General features: G+C 35.5%; 1 long non-coding RNA gene across 5 annotated transcripts in view; it reads left to right on the top strand.

The window, feature by feature from the left end:
* LOC311439774 overlaps positions 1–15112 on the top strand; it is a 138324-nt gene that overhangs the window by 36859 nt on the left and 86353 nt on the right. For 3 of the 5 annotated variants that reach the window (XR_014694987.1, XR_014694988.1, XR_014694989.1), the window contains 4 exons: positions 6834–7749; positions 9093–9207; positions 9965–10246; positions 11357–11544. This is a non-coding gene — a long non-coding RNA (uncharacterized lncRNA). Of the gene's footprint in view, positions 1–6833; positions 7750–9092; positions 9208–9964; positions 10247–11356; positions 11545–12298; positions 12427–15112 lie in introns of those variants that run through there. The other 2 variants (XR_014694990.1, XR_014694991.1) reach the window with 2 other exon arrangements.

Raw genomic sequence — 15112 nt, 5'->3', positions numbered from 1 at the left:
ATAATGCTTTTACAGTTACTTTTTGCACATCAGACTAAATTACAATAAGAAAATAACTAATTAAAGCAGGCAGTTGGTCTGTTGATTTTGTCATGAATTTTTCTATTAATCCTCCTTCCTTCACAGGTTTCCAGTCAGAAACAATGTTCAGTGTGGAGAGAGCAAGAGCCAGAAAAACAGAAACTAGATAGAAAAAAGGAGCCACGGTGAAGGGGGGGGGGAGAGGGGGGGGGGGGAAGAGTGTTGTAATTGTTTTCAGTGGTATCCTTTAGTCCACACTCACAATTCTTTACATCCCTGCAAAGCTGCTTCTCAGTTTTTTTTGGGTAGATGGAGAAGTTTATGCTCTGGCTGTCCAGTATGAAACATACTGACACTGAGGTCAGGGCTGAACATGTTTGTGATTGTAGTTGTGATCCCGAAGCAGGATCAGACAAGAGAAAAAATGACAGTGTAACCCAGTACTTGGGGTGCTATAGACAATATTTGCAACTTCTCAAATCAGGCACCTGAAACAGCGGGATCTGTTTTTTCCTTTTTCCTTTTTTTTTTTTTTTTTTTTTTTTTTCCCTTCCCACAAAGAGTTAACAAAGTATATTACAAAAAGAAAACTTGAAACCCAGGGGCACCCATGAGCCATTGTAATGTCTTAGTCAGCTTTTTGAGCAAACCACCAGTTTCCCCAGATTTGTTAGATTTCGTTGCTGTAGAATCTACACGCTGTTATAGATGGAATAACATGTTACTTAATCTTTTCACAGGACATTGGCAGCTCTTCTTGGAATATACAACTGTAATACCTTGATCTTTTCGGAGGCAAATAAAATTGAATAGGCTAACTAGTACTTAAGTAGCAAATAATTAAGATCAGTCATGATAGCGGAACATGAGAATTTGTGATGTTTGAAGTTCTACACATAAACACTGTGCAGTGTCAAACACTGTCACTACACAGAAACAACTTCTATGACAAATTATTGCATAAAGAATAGTGTTTCAACTATTTTTGTGATACAGAATGTAAAGAACTGCCATTAAATCATTAAGTTTTCACCTTCCTTAAATGTATTACTTAGACAATGTCTTACTTAGAGCTGCTGCAAAAAAGCATTCTAGGTAATAACATTTTTCCTGTTTTTACAAGGAATTCTTAATTTAAAATAGGTATTGATTATAACTAGTGTTGTACTAATACAAGCCTACTAAAAATATGAGATTCAGTATCTTCTTTGTTAAGATTTGTCACATCAATGCTAATTATTTGATTATTTTCCTTGTACATTTTAGCCTTTTTATTTTTCCTTACTGTATTGGGTTTACATGGCAACATTTTGGTAGTGGGGGACTGCAGGGGTGGCCTCTTTGACCAGAATCCAGAAGCTGCCTCATGTAAGGTCACAGCCAGCCCCAGCATGCTCCAAATGGACCTGCCACTGGCCAACCAGTGAGAGACACTGATTGGGCCTCCAGAAGAGCCTATTTAAGAACGGGAAAAAGTATTGCGCTACAGCAGCTGGAAGAGTGATGAGTGAGAACCACCCCTGCAGGCCCCAAGGTCAGTGCAGAAGGAGAGCAGGAGGTACTAAGGCACCAGAGCAAAAGTTCCACTGCGGCCTGTGGAGAGGCCCTGGTGGAGCAGGCTGTCCCCCTGCAGCCCATGGGTCCCACATGGAGCAGATCTCCACGCTGCAGCCCCCCCATGGGTGGAGGAGCCCCCGGTGGAGCAGGTGGATGTGGCCTGGAGGAGGCTGCGGCCCATGGAGAGCCCCGAGAGGAGCAGGCCCCAGGCCAGAGCTGCAGCCCATGGAGAGGAGCCCACGCAGGAGCAGGGGGTCTGGGGGGAGCTGCCACCCATGGGGGACCTGTGCTGGAGCAGTTTGCTCCTTGGGGATGGACCCTGTGGTATGGAGCCACGTGGGAGCAGTTCTTGAAGAGCTGCTTCCTGTGGGAAGCTCCCGCAGGGTCAGTTCAGGAAAGACAGCATCCCGTGGGAGGGACCCCACATGGAGCAGAGGCAGAGAGTGACCGTGAAGGAATGGTGAAGATGAAGTGTTAGGGACTGACCGCAGCCCCCATTCCCCCATTCCCCTGCGCCGTTTGGGGGGAGGAGGTAAAAGAGGGTGGATGGGGGGAAGATTTTAGTTTGTTTTCTGTGTTTCTTACTTCTCTAGCTTGTTAGCAATAGGTAATAAACTTCTTTTATTTCCCGTACACTGTCTGTTTTGCCTATGACAATACTTGCTGAGTGATCTCCCTGTCCTTATCCCAACCCTTGAGCCCTTTCTATCATATTTTCTTCCCCTTTCCCTTTGAGGAGGGGGAATGAGAGAGTGTTTGTGGTGGAGCTCTGCTACCCCTCTGGGTAAAACCACCACGCTTATAAAACCCCAAACTTACTGATGATTGTGGTTTTAAAAAGATGAACAGAGGTTTATCATTTCACCATGTATATCATCTCTGTGCATAGGAATTTATCCCCAGATGATTTTGTAAATGAACCTGTATGACTGTTAGATAATTCCAAACAACTGTTTGCCATGCATTTCTGTTAAGTGTTGAACTACCTAATCCAGTTAGTTTTCTGAATGATTACCTTTTTTTTTTCATATAATGAAGTCTTCCCTATATCCACCAGTTTGAATTAATTTACTACTTTTTTTTTTGTCCTTGTTTTGTGTCATCTTTTCATGTTTACTGATTATTTTTTTCAGATTTTACCCTTGCCCGATTTGCCTTAATCTTACCATTCCTCATCAGAAAAGACAAGATTTTTGCACAAACATGGCAGTGTTTATGTCTGCTTTTAAATGTTTAATGTTTCTATTTGTTGTGTCTTACGTAGTTGCAGATGGAAGATAATCTCTGTTAAACTTCCCATTTTCAATTTTCTCAACTCTCCAAAACATGGTCGAGTGTAATTATTCAAGAATAATGGTTGTTAAATGACCATATCTGGATATGCCATGTTGTGTACCAAATTCTGTGTACTACTTTACACATTCAAGCTTCTATTCCAAATGAAGTCACTTTGCAAAAACACTTGGCATTACTGGCAAATTATAATATACTCTAGATGTTCTTTTACATATTTTCCAATAAAACATAAGTTCAAACTGACCTTGAAAATGACTGCATACCGAGAGATCAATTACCGTGAATTTTATATTTTGGAGTTATTATGTGTTGTATGATAGAGGTTTTGCCTGCAGTCCAGTTCATATAAAACAATCTGATTCCTATGGCCACACAACTATGTACTTCCAATTATAATCCTTGTAAATAATCCAGTGCCTGAAATTACTGTAGCGGAAAACTACCTAAATAAAATAGTAAATGATGAGTCTTTTAACTTACTTTTACATCAGTATTAAGCAGATACTGAGATATTTGTGTAGGCTTCTTTTATTGTTAGTAGAGAGAAATGGGCACTTAGTCTGTGATTCATATCTTCCTAAAGTAGAATTCTATAGCTGGTCACATAAATTCCATCTTTTACTGACTATTGATCTCCATTGGATATAAAAAATAAATTCAAAAAGAATGGTTAATATGCATATGTCTTGCAGACCTCCAGAGTTAGGTGAGATATCTCCTGATCAGATACTTAAGTGCTGTTGGTATAAATACTATGTTACTGAATTTTCATTGCATTTTTTTCAGCTATTGCAATACTTTTATTCTGTGTAAAATGTGTATCTATTATACTGTCTGCTTGATAAGGCTACATGGCACAACCATTTGGTGATTCCACTAAAATGGTCATTTTTATATCTCAATGTTATTAGTTGGGAAACTTTTCATGGTTTGCAGTATTTTGGTTAGGACACACTATGAAAAGTAACATTTTTTTCAACATCAAATATTTTTGGCAATTCAGTGAATACTAAGAAAATATTAATTTCATACAAAAGTAAATCACTTCTTGAAAGATGGATGCAATAAAGCTGCAAGCAAAAAAAAAAAAAAAAAAAAAAAGAAAGAAACATGATAAGAGAAAATTAGTAGAAAAAAATATATTTCAGATATAATTTCTTTCCAGTAGAAATTACAACATTATGAGATCTGTTTATTAATTGTCATCTAGAAAAAAAAAAATCAAACTCAATTTGAAAGCATCAAAACAAAAGAAAAATATGATTTTTTCTGAAGTTGCTTGGCATATCACAATATATTTACTTTCTCAGTAGCCTGCTGTCATCACTTCCTTTTTTTAAGATTTTTTTTTCTTGGAATCACACTATTTTTTGTTTGTTTTATAGCTCTCTTTTTCCTTGTTTCCCAGCTTCTCTAAGTTTCACTGAGTTGTAGAATCAGAGTGAACAAAAAGAATTGCCCTGTTCTGTCTCAGGACAGCGTATGCAGCTGGCATTACAAATGTCAAAGTGTAGCTTGGAAAAAAATATGTTTCTGTTTCCTTTATAAATACCAAGTAAGCTCACCGGTGGAACTAAAATCTTTAAAAGGAAAGTGGAATTTTTAACCAACCTTTTTCAATTCCAATGGACTTTTCAGTGCTTTTCTGTTATATTTGTGCCAGTAGCTTAAGCCATAAATCTTGACAGCTGCTATTTAAAAGCAAAGCCTTCAATAGGAAATTATTGTAAAATTATGTAAAAGAAGAAAGTGACAATAACTCTACAAAAATAACAAAATTTTAACTAAAGACTGTTTTCTCAAATGTCCTTTTTCTTTACCAGACTTCCAAATTTCCAAGTGGAAAAAAAATTAGGCCTTAGGTGTCTGTTTGTCATTGGTCAATTTTATTGTGGGTATTTAATTATAAATACTTTTCTATTGCCAAGAAAGGTTCTAATGATCATATTTTTTGTTTGGAAAGGAAAAAAAGATAAGATTTTTTAAGCATGTATTTCAATGCTGCTTGCTAGTTATTAATGAAGTACAGTTAGGAAATATCTTGTAAATGTGTACTTAAAGTAGATGAAATGAAACGTGAAATACATATATTAATGAGAGAGAAGGGTTTTTACCTTTCCGTTGTTGCAGTGCTTTGTGTCAGCAGACTGCTCTGTTTTCCAACAAAGTAAAGCAACTGGTAAACATGTCAACAGAAAACAGTAACTTCAATTACACTTCTAAAACAATACCAATGTTTTCTATTATTTTGGACTCAGTAAATCTTTTTTTTTGTTTTGTTTTTTAATTTATTTATTGTTGTTGTTACAATTTTGTGACTGATCAGAGAAGAATTTAGCAAAAGTATTAGTCCATATGTAATCTCAGTTAATTTAACGTTAAACAAGTTAGTAATTTTATGGGAATTTTGCATTGACACCAAAAGCAATGTTGTCTCAAAATACAGGATTATACATACTGTACTGTATTGGTATGTACTCCAAAATTATGAAGAAATCACGGTGATTTATTCAAAATTTAATTGTATTTTGATTTTGTCTTTTGTTTTATATATTATCTTTTGCTATTATAATATCTCTTCAGTCTTTAATTTTTAGAATGCCAAAACTAAAAAAAAAAAAATGTACATGAGCATGGAAATAACACTTGGTGAATCTATATTTATTGTTTCATACTGCAAATATTTTTATTAACAATACTGTTATAACTCAGAAATTTGCTTTTTTTATAAACTAAAATTACTTACGACCTACAGATAGAAAAAAAGGCATGGCATGTTGATGTCAAAAGAGGAGGGGAGAGGAGAGGATCCTCCATATTCTGTGAACTTTGCAGTAACAGTCATTTTTTGTTCCTTAAATGTGTGATTATGCTCAATTGTTGAACTTTTTTTGTTTGTTTGTTTTGTTTTGTTTTTTAATATACATTACAAACTTTTTGAGAATGGAACAATGGAACTGCCTTTATCCCAGTTGTAACTAAACTTAAGACAGAACATAACCTCTGGATGAATTTAGTTTTAGAAAACTTTCTGATTATAAATGCATAACATTATAAAAAGCATAACATAAAATGTCTCACATATTAAAGGAAAAAAAAAGTTTACATTTCTTACTTTTACCCTGGAGAAGGCCTTTACTTTTAGGACCTTGCCCTTACACTATCATTTACACATCACATTTTACTGAGAGTGCAAGTATTATCACCCTGTAAGGTTACTTGCATTTCCATGCCCATGTTGTATTGTCAAGTGACATTTAGCAGCATTTACTTTTTTGGCTGCCATTTCCTCATCTTGCATAATACATTTTTCTTACATTAGAAGCTGAGGCATAGGAAATTTTTAAAGTTTGAGTGCACCTGTGGGATGACAGCATGATAGACATCTGTGAAATAAATGCAGACTTATGGTGAGCAGGTTCAGCTGCAACCCCCTAAAATGGCATTTTATAATATGGCAGGCTTAAATGGTAGAGTGTTGAACAATCACAGAAAAACATTACATCATGTAAAACTGTAGTACAAGGGGGAAAAAATGACAACAGTGTGCAGAACTGCAGCTGATCCTGCTTGCCATATGGTATGTCATTCACAGTAATAACACTTACATTCCCTCAGTAAGTGCCCTTAAATATCAGGGAGTGAATAAGGCAGTACACAGATTGCAAAAGGAATTTGTAATCATATACATTGTGAACTTTGTACTTTCAGGAATCATTTTACCCTTCCGTTAACAAAATACCCTTTAAAAATACATCTTAGTACATTCCCAAGGCTCAATACTTTAAAATCCACTTGTGCAAATGGTTAAAAGCAAGCCCTCCTGAGTAAACATGAAAAACAAAACAAAACAAAACAAAAAACTGTGAACAAATAACTGCTATCATTCTCCCTTCCCCCTTCAAGATACTGTGATTTTCTCACCAATAAAGTTTTCTTACATTTATGTATTTTTTCAGTGTGTGCTGTTCTTTGTGATCCTGATGAAAAACCAGCTAGCTGGAGTTGTTTGGATGAAGAATAACTTGCTTTTTAACACAGATAAGAAAACTGCTTAATTGTTCATTATTTCTCACAATGCAAAATCTACAGAGCACTCTGCAAGTTTCATGAAGCAACTTTGAAATAAACAAAGGAAGTATTTTGTCATATCACGTCCATAATTAAATTGTGGAACTCATTGCCACAAGATGTTATAGAAGCCAAAACTGTAATTAGATTCTTAAAAGGACTGAGGATAGGCCCATTGTCTATATTGAACACAGAAGTCTGGAGCCTTCATTTCAGGAAATCCCTCAGACTCTAGCTGCTGCACGAGCATGTTAGAGAAGAGCTGTAGGTCTGTAGGCATACCTGTTCCTCATACTCACATCTACTAAAGGAAGGATGCTGGGGCAGATGAATCCAATCTGCTGTTATCCAAGTATTTACATTGGACTGAGACCAATGTAAACTGAGTGCTGTTCAGACCCAGCACCGATTTATTCAGTGATATTCTGGGTTATTCACTGGATGCTGAAATGTGGAAAAAAGAAAAAAAAAAAAGAAAAAAAAAAAAGAAAAAAAAAAATCCAGTTTACCAAGATTTTATTTTATTTTTATTTTTTTCCTGGCAAAATACAAAAGCATGCATAGTGTAAGGTAAACCCAAATCATTATGTTATTTATTCTTCTTAGTATCAGTGAGTTTTTAGATAGTTTTAGATAGTGACTTGCTCATCTCTAAAAACATTCCCCCCCAACAGGGGACAAATTTATGTCCCTTATTTATTCCAGTTTTGATATTGTTTACTGATTCTAATATCTTCTTGTTCATGTTCATTTGTGTGCTGGAACCACCTGTGTTCTTTGGAATCATGACCAGATGACTGGAAGGTAAATATATATATATTTTCACTATTTGTACTTTCTCAGAACTTTTACCCTGACAGGAAACTAAGTATCTTTTTCCATCAGTCACTCTGTGAGAAACCAACCATTCCCATAATTTTACGGGTACTACACATTGTTACCTAAGCAAAAATCTTATTGGTATATCTGTAAAATTCTTTAGTACCTTTCTGATATAACTACTGTGGCAAATCAGTTAGAATGTGCATCTGAGAAAAAATCTGCAGTGACAGAGAAAAAAGCAACTTGACTATACATTTTTTTTCCATTTCTAAATTCTATAGAATATCCATTCTCTCAGCATCAGTAAAAGAAGCAGACATGGGTTGAGATTCAAGATCAGAGACCTTATGAGATCTTAGAATGTGCAATGTGTTCAGCATGCATACCATTGCTTCTAAGATGGTTCCTGTAACGTGATGTCTAGTGTATTTTCTTTTCAGTTCTTTGGCAGATTTTTCTTTTTTTTATTTTTCTTTTCTTATTTTTTTTTCTTTCCTAACTTTATAAAGTAGCAGAGTATACACTCAATAAAATATGAATCTCAGTGTAGGGGATTTGGTAACACTTCCTTGTTATTTTTCCAACAATTTTGACCTTACGCGCAAGTCAGGACTTTGTTTTTTCTACTGACTGACAGATCCCCCTTTTTTACGAGACTTCAATTACATAGCAAATGAACTAATACTCCTACTAACACTTTTCATGTCCCTGCTCACTGTGTGGTTTATGGGAACTTCACTTATTTCAACTTTCTCCCACAGTTTTTGTGACCCTGAGTGTTTTCTCTGATCAGTTTGTAGGATTACATTTTTTTACTAGCTATTTCCTCTGAAACGACAGGTCTCTTCTGCCAACATTCCTGTCATCACTTGTAATGCACAATGTTGTGGGATGCCCTTCTGATTTTCCCTGTTGCCCTTTTCTGCAGTGTAGTACAGTATCATTTGTTGCTTCTTTCTGTTCTACCTTGGTGATACACTGACTGAGCCAGAGCAACTGACCTGATGGTTTCATCATCTGGGATTGCAGACCTGTCTTTTCAGTCATGGTAGTTGGTATTTGGGGATCAGGGTCAGTGTCTGCTCTTGGCAGAGTTTTTACGTTTCAGGGTACTATCTCTTCTGTGTGATTTACTTGTAGTTTCTCAGCTGACAAGAGTGAGCTTCGAGTACATTTTCTTCAGCTGTAACATCGGAAGAAAATGTTAGTCAGAGTAAGCAGATTATCTAAACAGAGCCTGATGAGTCTGTGTCCAGGCTCATTGATCTTTCTTAATCCATGTTTGCTTAATTCATTCTAATCCACAACCTTTGCTCCCACTTTAGCTTTTAGATGCCCCACATTCAGCAGCACATTATGCCTCAGCGGAGTGTCAGTGTGCTAGGACTCCAGGATATTATCATCTGTGGCTGTTGTCAAACGGAGGGGACCTGGATGGTGGTAAGATTAACTGGTGTTTCTTTAAGGAAGATTAAAAGAGTAACAGCTGTAGAAGGCTTTTATCTCATTAAGGTTAGAGTTCTATGCTTATGTAGGCATGGCAATGATTTCTTGTTTTTTAAAGGTGATCTTCAAAATGAAAAAATAAATAGAAATTGAATGGTGGAACACAGCTAACATGTCAGCAATAGTATTCTGGCATCATAAGCATTTCTGTGACAGCTGTATCATCACAAGAGAGAAATTCAGCTTGCAGGTTACAACAAAGAGGTTTGTGAAATACATAGTGAAAGCTGGATGTTTTTGTATCCTGAAAGTACTATTCTTCTGAAGAAGTAGAAGACAGATGTATCTATCTATCGGTAGATAGAGAGATATATTTCTAGATTGAACCAGTTAATGTTAAGTATTTTTTCTATTGCAAGGTTTCTCCCATATTGGGGCATAACAGTGAAATACTGAGTGATGCTATATAAAAGCATTTCAGTTGACCTTTCACCTTAGAAATGCAGATAATTTTCACTCCAAATTATCACTGTTAATTGGTATATACAGCCTCCTTGAAAACAGAAAGGTTTTCTCTTTTTTGGTTGATAGACATGGCTTCTATCCTTTAATGTACCTTTAATATATATAAATGATATACTCTCCTGCCTGTTTTCATATGCACAGTGTATTATATACACTGGAGAGACTCCAAGCCATCCAATTGTTGTGTACTTTAAACAGCTATTAACATATGTATATTTCATCACAGTGAACTTGAAATGAGACTGGGACAACATAAATTGAAATGGAGAATTGGAAGAAACACAGATAGATCTGGAAGAAAGGAGCATCAAATGTAGATGAAAACATTGAACAAAACGGTTCTGAAAAGTTACATGCAATGACTCTGCAAGTCCTGGGGGTAGTTCCACAGCAACTTTTCCAAAAATCAAGATACTTGGATTCCCTTGTTATGTCAGCCTGGAGGATTCCTAACGCTGTCTGTCAAAACAAGCTAAATACCAGAGGAAGCCAGATGATGGATTGGAAGGTAAGGGGATGGGGTGGGGAGGTGTCACTTGATATTAAACCTGTTGTGTATTGTGTGCTCATGAATATAAGAATAATGGAGCAAAAACAAAAGTAAGGGTAAAGAAACTTGGATATATATCCTTATTTCTATCATTCTAGGGGCTTTGCAGACAAGCTTGGCTTTTAGCTTCTGTTCTGTGGACTGCTTCAGCATTCAATCCACTGACATCTAATGTAAAATTCATACAGATCAGGTTTTATAATTACTGTCTCTCTGTTAGGCCTATGCTCTGGCCTTTAAACTGTGGTATCAGATTTCCCCTTGTCCTGTTTCCTTCACTCATGATTCTTGTTCGCTTGGCTACATGTTTGACATATCTCAGCAGCAGACGTGGTGGGTTCCCTTTTCTGTTTTGCATCATCCCATGCTCTGTAATCAGATAAATATTTGCCTAACAGGTAAGCTCTGCCTAGATAAAAGTGATATGAACTCCCTTCTCCATTTTATTCTGTTGCTGATCTCATCTCTTGACTCTGTGTTGTGGTTTGTATTTTGTTTAATTTTTACCCTGAAATGGCTGTCATTGCTAAGAATTGCAATTTGTACAATGTTACAACCACTGAGATGCAAAGAGATCCAAAAGTGAGAATTGTAGCCCAAATTAATCTAATTTGTCTACCTAACTATCTATAGATATCTAAAATGAAAGACTTAATTAAGACTGGAATTGCCTTAGGTTTCTCTATAGTTAGTACAGCAAAGTAGGCTTCTCCAGAGACAGCTTCACTCTCTGTTGAGAGTGAGAGAGTCTCCAGAGAGATTCCATAGTCAACTTAGATTATTAACTCAGGTTTTAAAGTTACAGAACTGCAGAAGTTAGGTTGGAAGATTGATATAAATTTTGATCTAGGTGAGATTAATTCCATACATTAAAAATAAATAAATAAATCACTATTTCTTGCTATTTGTGGTATTGGTAGATCTGTATAGAAATGCCTGACTTACATGGGTTTCTTCAAGCTCCTTGGTGTTATCTGGGTATCAATGAATTTCTTTCCCCATCTTAGTTTTGGTCTTAGTGTACAGACTGCCAGTTGTGTATAAATGTTTTTTCTCTTCTGACCCAAGCACTTGCCTCCCAAGATAAATTCAATCAAACAATGGAGCATGTTTTCCAACAAATGTTTCCAGTACGAATGCTGAAATATAGAATCTCATATAGATGAGAGGGATTTTGATCCCCCTGCCCTGAGCTGTCCTTCCTACCAGGCTTGGGACTTTCCTGCACTCTTCCATGTCCTTGATCACCTGTCAAGGTATGTGATACATGACTGCATTTTCATGCTTATATATATATAAGCATGAAAATATATTAATGCTAATATATTAATATATTAAGCATGCTAATATATTAATATATTAAGCATGAAAATATATATATTTTCATGCTTATATATATATATATATATATATATATATATATATATATAAACCATATAGGGCCAAGAAAGGATATAGAGCTAAGATGTGCTCATTGAAATGTAAATAATGTGTCCAAGAAGGACTACTTCTGAGGTTGTCTGCCAAGTGTTACTCCCTGGGGTGGAGGGGTGGATGCAGTTAGAAGAGTAGACGTAGTGTAATTTGCTACAAATTGTACCCACAACTTTCTGCACCAGAAAATGTGGCATGTAATCAGGGTGTTCTCTTACCCTTCTTTTTCTACTTTTTATTTCATAAAAGCTTTTTCTTCTTGTCATTTTGTTGTAAAAACTCCTTGAGGTAGGGCTTTTTTTTTGTTATAGGCTTGTAGAGACCCTTTTCATTCAGCAAGACCATAAAAATGATGTATTTCTATGTCCTAATTAAGTAAGCTGTAAACTAATTTATCTAGCCAAAAGAAACATTTATATGCGTAATTTGATTTGGAAAAGAAAAAAAAAAAAAAAAACACTTTCAAAGAGACAAAGGCATGAAAGTGTTTTTGTTTTGTTGGTTTTTTTTAATCCCAGAAGGAAAAAAGTGCAACAATTCATTGTACACAATCTAATACACACTTATTTCCTTTAGAAGATCTTTCTGGATACCTACATGTACAGAACATGAATACACTTGAAGAGGAAACACAACCTCTTTATCGTGGATTTCATTTGAACATGCTAGAGACATAACTTAAACTTGTGCATTATGAGAGAGAGTACAAATGAAGGTAAATAATGAAATTGGCAACATAGCTAAAAATATGAGATACCTCCATTTCCTTTGGAAAGTATTAGCTAATTATATTTAACATGGAATGAGAACATAATTCCCACTGTTTTGACAAGCAACAAATTGCACATTAGCACCTTGTAAATAATAATATTAAAAACAGTTGTCCTTGTCTTCAGTTTCTTTGTAAGAATAAAATTAATTTGAAGCCCATCATTCAGAAGATGTGCATTATAATATCAAAGCAGCAGTTTTAAAACACTGGAAACTGCAAATCCTGTACACACTCTGCATAGAGGGAGAAATTTGGTGCTGTAATAAGAAGATAAAAGGGAAAAGTATATAGTCTATGATAGCAGCATGATCCCTTATGGTAATCAGATTTTCAGTCGTGATTAATTTGAGTCAGTCATTCTACTAACAATATTATCCTGACTATAATCTAAGCACAATAATGTTTTCATTCAGAAAAGTAAATTACAGATTGTTAAGCATTTCTTGTTGTTGTTGTTAGTTGGCTAGTTAAACTGAATTGCTCACCTTTTTTTTTTTCTTCTAAAAAATAACACAGAGATGAATTTCAGTACTGTGCATTTAAACACATAGTCTTTCATCCCATAATCCAAATGTGCTTCACTTCACAAATATTAATTTTTACTGTACAAATGATCTCACAGCAGTCTGACAAGGTACATTAACTAGTTGTTTTTTTAATACTCTGTTTTTAGAGTAAAGTGTTGACATTGTTTAACAGAATCTAATAAGAAGAACCTCAGCATCTTACAGAGACCTTTCTAAATAAAGTGACAGTACTTCCTGGTAGCACAAAGATCTGATCGTTGCAATAACCTTACTGAAAGACAATAATTTCAGTTGAAAATAGGAAGGTCTGTTTTCATCAACTGCAAAAGGCTCAGGATTTCATTTACAGGAGTTAGCTCATTAACACATAGTGGTAAAAATGTCACAGACGGATATAGAAAAGGAACAGTTGAAATCATCAGTGACGTGTATTCTGTAAGCCAGTGAGATGCAAAACGTACCCAAACAGAATTTTGACATGTAGGTTTAGTGGTTTTCTAATAACATTCTTAATATTAATTTCCTCTTTAAAAAGTCACATGTATAACATTGCTTCCTTCAAACACGAGGCCAGAAGAAATGCTGGATAAATTTTGATCCTGAAAGCTAAGAAATCTTCTTTCATGGGGATGCTGCAGTGGAAGTCTCTGGTAATTACAGCTGGTCATTATAATCATACTTCAGAGTCCATGAGCAAATTCAAATGAGTCAGGAAGGCAAGTGTGACTCACAGCAAGTGAGCACAGTGCTACCATATGTGGTATATACTTCATATGCTCTTATGTATAGGCTCTTTAAAAAACAAAACAATAGAAAAAAAAATATTTATTTTTGTCTTTTTAATCCAGGTCTAAATTCAGATAAATGAAACCAAAATGTGGCCTTCATAGTTAGTTGTAAATTTTATTTCAAAAATAGGTTATAATTACTAAAGATGTAACAAAACCAAATCCACGTTGATCTTAGTAATGCTATACTCAGTACTTTGTATTAATCAAAACTATGCACAGAGACAGAGCACTTCAAATGCATGACTAAAAAAAGAAGTATGCCTACCTGAAATAAGGTCCTTGGATACAGTGAATACTTTAGGGTATTGCTTCAGGCTCTTTCACTGAAATCAGAGATAAATGTGCTTGGTAACTGAAAGGACTGAGTCAATTATGTTAAAAAACAGTGGAACACTCATGAAGTGCACATAACAGCTGCATGAAATGGCAATATGCTATTATTACAAGGAAAATAAAATGGATCATTATAAATGAAACACACAGAGGATTGTTATCAGCAGAACAATTGTTATGTATTGAGCAATCAGAAACACCCACTTGGAAATCCTTAACAAAGTGCTTAACATTTTATAAATAGAATTTCCAGGGAATTCAGAGATCAATACAACTGTCTAGCCACCTTCCACCTGTCTGGAACTGCCTTCCAATAAGAGTAACAAAGGGAAACAACTTAAGTATCTTTAAAGTGGAGCTTAATACATTTTTGAATGGGATTATAGGATGCAGGAGATGCTTGTTAGGGGATAGGAATCAATGACCCGGACAGCCCTTTGTTATAATATCTTGTGCTCCATAAACCTTCTTTTTTGCTTTGTTTCCAGTAAGCATAGATTCAGCACAGAAGACAAGTTTCAACAAAATACCCTATTGTTTGGAAGCAGTTCTACCTGATAGCACTACTTCAGGTGCACTTAATCTTAAGGTAATTCTAGTATTAACTGCGTATTAGAAGAGTAGGAATCCAGGCATCATGAGTCACTATTTATAATCTGCAGCAGATGTGTATAAAATCAATAGCTAATGGGCAGCATGGTCTTGCAGTGAATTAGGAGCAGAGTGTGAAAATGTCAGTTTCTTTTCAGTGTCTCTGCCAGCTGAGATCAGATGAAATTTCAACAGTTCTTCCTCTGTTCATCAAAACTAGATTTTATATATACTTGCAGTAGGAAGGCATGTCAAAAAACTAGCTACTTCTGTGTTTAAATCCCCATTTTTATTCATCCAACAAAACCATACCTGTTAGCAAGCATGGAATATCTATATAGAGAAGGAGGAGATGTCAAGATCAAGCACAGTGTCA

The sequence above is a fragment of the Aythya ferina genome (genome assembly GCF_964211825.1).
Source record: "Aythya ferina genome assembly, chromosome: 1".
In the NCBI taxonomy this organism is placed as follows: domain Eukaryota; kingdom Metazoa; phylum Chordata; class Aves; order Anseriformes; family Anatidae; genus Aythya; species Aythya ferina.
This window is presented reverse-complemented; position numbering and strand designations above follow the sequence as displayed.